The sequence below is a fragment of the Castor canadensis genome, chromosome 9 (genome assembly GCF_047511655.1).
Source record: "Castor canadensis chromosome 9, mCasCan1.hap1v2, whole genome shotgun sequence".
Taxonomy (NCBI): Eukaryota; Metazoa; Chordata; class Mammalia; order Rodentia; family Castoridae; genus Castor; species Castor canadensis.
Genome location: NC_133394.1, coordinates 4,397,731 through 4,402,167, shown reverse-complemented (window position 1 = coordinate 4,402,167; position 4,437 = coordinate 4,397,731).

Genomic DNA, 4,437 nt, shown 5'->3' with positions numbered 1-4,437 from the left:
TGGTCAAGTCTTCTTAATGATGGTCACGTCCCTGCCAAGTGCTCACACATTTCCTAGAATATTCACATAAACCAAAGTAAAAGTCATGTGCATACAGAAGAGGCTTTTCCAGGATGACTCTCTGTAAGTCATGCTTCTGTTTGATTCCCCTATCAGCAAGACTATGTCCCAAACAGATGACAGATCACTTAGCCACTTAATTACCATTTGCCATTTTAAATAATGCAAACATTTTTCAGTAGCACCAAAATATTCCATTTATGTCACTTTGAATGTTCACTTTACAAAGCCATCCTGGCTTTATGGCAAAAACAATGCCCGGCACTCTCTAACACAAAAACCACTGAATAACCCCCAAAGCATTTCTGTTTGTATTTGTAAAAGCCTACTTTTACTCCAGTAATACAAACAGCAGATGAGGCAAGTGCTGGCTGGTAGACTGCTCAGCCCCTGTGCCCATCTTGGAGTCATTGGTGTCATTGGGATCAGATTTCCTTGATGCTGGCTCCTTGTTAGGTTTTAGAAACAAGAGATCATGTTACTCATTTCATTTTAAGCATCACAGTCACTTCCTGCCCGACATCACTTGTACTTCCATCGATTTGCCTAACACAGAGCCAGTGCAGTGGTCTCATATCTAGAAGGTGACATGTAAGGAAAGGGCTTTGCTGCACATTTGTGACATTTCAAGCATACAACGGACTAGCCTAGCTTTTCTGATTTTAGCCTAACAGTCTAGACATTGCACCTTTTTCCCGTGCAGAAGACTCAAGCAGTGATATTCTTGCACCTCCTCACCTTCACTGTCCTCCTACAGATAAAATGGCTTCTTCTTCTAGCAATTACCATCCTCCGTAACAAGTTTCACTCACAGGAATGTGAAAGGAGGCTGGAAGTGCTGTGGAGCTAAGTCCTCCCTCCTTCACTCCACCCCAACTTACCCTCCTCAGCAACAGTCTTCCCACAGTGATCGATGGGGCTTTAGACAGTAAAGTCTCCAGCTCTGAGGTGTGTCCTCAATGTTCCCCAGATCCCGAAGGGTGAACCTGCAGGATTCCATCCCCAGCAGTGTCTGCTCTTTAAAGTCCCCACCACTCTCTTCCCTTTACTCGTGAACTCTCCTTACAGGACATCATGCTTGGGGTCACAGATCTGCTCTTGAAGACATTCAAGATACCCTGAAAATGTTTTTCCTTAATCGTGAAAAGAATTGATTTATTTTATTGGAAATACTAATTTTAAGAGTTTATCTTTATTAATCATCAAATTAAAAAAACAAATAATTGCCTAGTAAAAGTGCTTAAAGTGCATATAAGAACATTAGTATCTGTATAAAATCTGCTTAGATTTCTGGCTAATTATCCTATCTACAGTATAACAATTATTTTAACAAAAAAAGTTCCTTTAAAGTCTCCCTTCTTATATTTCCATAAAATGTAAGTAAAGTCATTATATTTCTTTAGAAAATAAGCTGTTCAAAGTTGTTTTTATACTATAATGAGAAAATATCTTTTATCTAAAAGAATATTATTCTGAATTTATGTAACAGATTGATATTTCTGCTAAAAATCCAAATGAGTATATTAAATAAGTGGGGTTTATGAAAATTCTCACTAAAAGATATACATAATGTATATAAACTAAGGAAAAGAAAGTGTCTGTCTGTACATAGATTTAAAAACACAGGAAAGAATAAAGAATAGGCAGGTTAAGCCTATTTTTAAAGGAATGTTACACAGGTTCTGGATCAACCTGTCAATAGCACTCAAAATAAAATTATGGAGAAATGCAAAAATGTTAACTACACTCATGCCAGATGCACAACTCTGCCCAGAAATGATAAAACCAACCAGTTTATTGCTGACAATTATTCCTTTTTTAGGCTCAATATTAGTGTCTTTAATAATAAACAGATTATTTGTATTATGTCTGATGTCCTAAATTATATTCATAATTTAGTGACTAAATTCTCTTTCAAATCTTAAAGGCTTTTGTAAATGCAACTGGGAAATCACTTGCGAAAGTTTCTGAATCCTTACTGTGACTTTGGAGCAATACAGTTTTAATTATCCACAGAATTTTTTATTGTTTTCCCTAAAATAGAAATACCATTAGAGAATGCAATCTTTGAGCAATTTGAAATGAATGCATTTTTTAAAAAGAGGAGAGTGATCATGTGTTTATCCATATAGATATTGGTTTACATATTTCAGCTTTCATTGAAGTTAGCTGCATATTTGAATAAATTTTACTCAGGTTTTCACTTTTTGTGATGAAATCATGTGAAACAGATACCCCTGAGGGTCATGTATATTTTTAATACACTATACTTTATTAAACTATTTGATTATTATTTCTATGTCCTTTGAGAACCAAAGAAATTTAGCTTAGAGTGTGAGTGACCAAGTGATGTACAAGAATCTTATTCTTGTGTTGTCTAATCAAGGTGTCCATTTGGAGACCTCTGTGAGTTCATCTAATGCTATGATTCAGAGCTCGTGCTCAGATCTCAACATGTCCTTGCATGTGACATCCTATCCACTGTTGGTTCTTTCACCTGTCACTTGACTCTTCTTTTCACCCCTATCTTTTAAAATTAGTGCACCTTTCCACTCATTGAAACTTCTTAATCCATAAAAAGAATCCAAATTTTTACATCTTAATTTTTGTCCATCTCTAAGTACAAACTCCGAGGAGTAGTAACTATGTCTAATTCTTACTTTGCATTCTCCATTGTTCACAAGACTAGTATTTTCTATTGCTGTAAGAACAATGCTTTGTAGGCAATTAATACAAACAATGATTATGTGTGCATTGATTGATTTAATTGCTTGTTTAGTAATTATATTACAACTAAAAAGTTGCTTCCTTTTAAACTCTTCAAAAGCAATACAAATATAATTATGGTGCAAATTTGAAATTTATTTGTTTTAAAATCATTTCAATTATGTTTAGGCACAATACTGCTTCCTTTCATTGAAAGAAAGTTAGAGAGCAATGCTTCTAACTCTGACCTTGCCCTTGCAAGAGCGGAAGGGAATTATACAGGCCTTAGAGTTGAAATGTAGAAACTGAGCTCTAAGTGCAGCCTCAAGATCCCTAATCCCAGGCTGAACTGGGTGCTGTGTATGCAGTCAGTAGAGTCTGTGAGCAGCAGAGACAGTAGCAAAACTCAATCAGCTAGCAGAGGACTTAGGATCCAGACACCGTGGTGAGACTAGGCATTAGGCACAAACCCAAGGTCTCTATACCCAGACTAGAGCTTGCAGACGGAGCCCCTAGACCTACTCCAGCACCATTCAGAGAAGTGCAGGCCAGTTGGACAAATGTGAACGTCTACCACCATCATTGCCTTGAGTGGATCTAAGGTAAAAGGCCCCCACAATGACTGTGCCAGTCCCTGTGGCTGTGAGACATAAGTGTAACTCAGCTTAGCAATAGGTTTGATGAGCCAGGAACTATCTCTACCACTTATCTTCCAACCTTCGGTAGCACAGTTATCACCAGGCCAGTACTTATAGGTGAAGGCTCTAACTGAAATGAGCACTAGGTAGAGAGCTGTATCTTACTAAGATGGATTCATCACTACAAGCTGCAGCATGGACTCTGTGTATCCCTGGGATGATGCAATTCTTCACCAATTCCAACTCAAGCTTGTAGGTAGCAAGACTACAAGCCACCTTCACTGAGGATAAGATAGGGTTGTTAGCTCAGAACTTTGCTTTGAAGCACAGCAGCAGGCTGCAGCTAACCACAGGCAGATCATAGCAACCCCATTCTCAACTAGTACCTTTGATAGAACCCTGGTGCCAGGTGGGCCCCACTCTCAGATTTCTATTTCTGTCACCATGGCTGGTTACAGCAGTCTTGGTTCACCTACTCTATAGACAGCACAAAGCAGTGTAAGCTTTGGCACTGTTCTGCATACTGTGCTGCTCTGTGTGTATTGTATGTTCAGGATATGACATAGTTTTATAGCATTGGTGATCACATGTATTCATTGAAGCCTTGGTCTGGTCTCTAGGGCTGAGTATCAAAAGGCTAGTGACTGAATGAAGTCACCTGGGCCTTATCAATCTCCAGCAGAGGCTTAGGGGAGATTGACTTCTCTTTTCTCATACTCTCCCAGTTCATGCCATGCAATCTGTCAACTGTAGATTTAAAATAAACCTGGGCTTGGATTACCCTCTATTGTTGAAACAGTAGCAATATAACATAATAGATTCACTGCAAACCTGGACTCTAGGTATCATCTAGAGATGAAATAAAAAAGCGTGTACAAGCTTGGAGGAAAATAATCACTGTGCTTAGAATTTCTGGACATATAGGCACACACACCAAAAATAAACCCAATTTATGAAGCCTAGAATAAATATTTACCTATTCCTTTGATGCTGAGATAATGTTGCATACCAAGCATCAAGAGCTTTCAGGAAA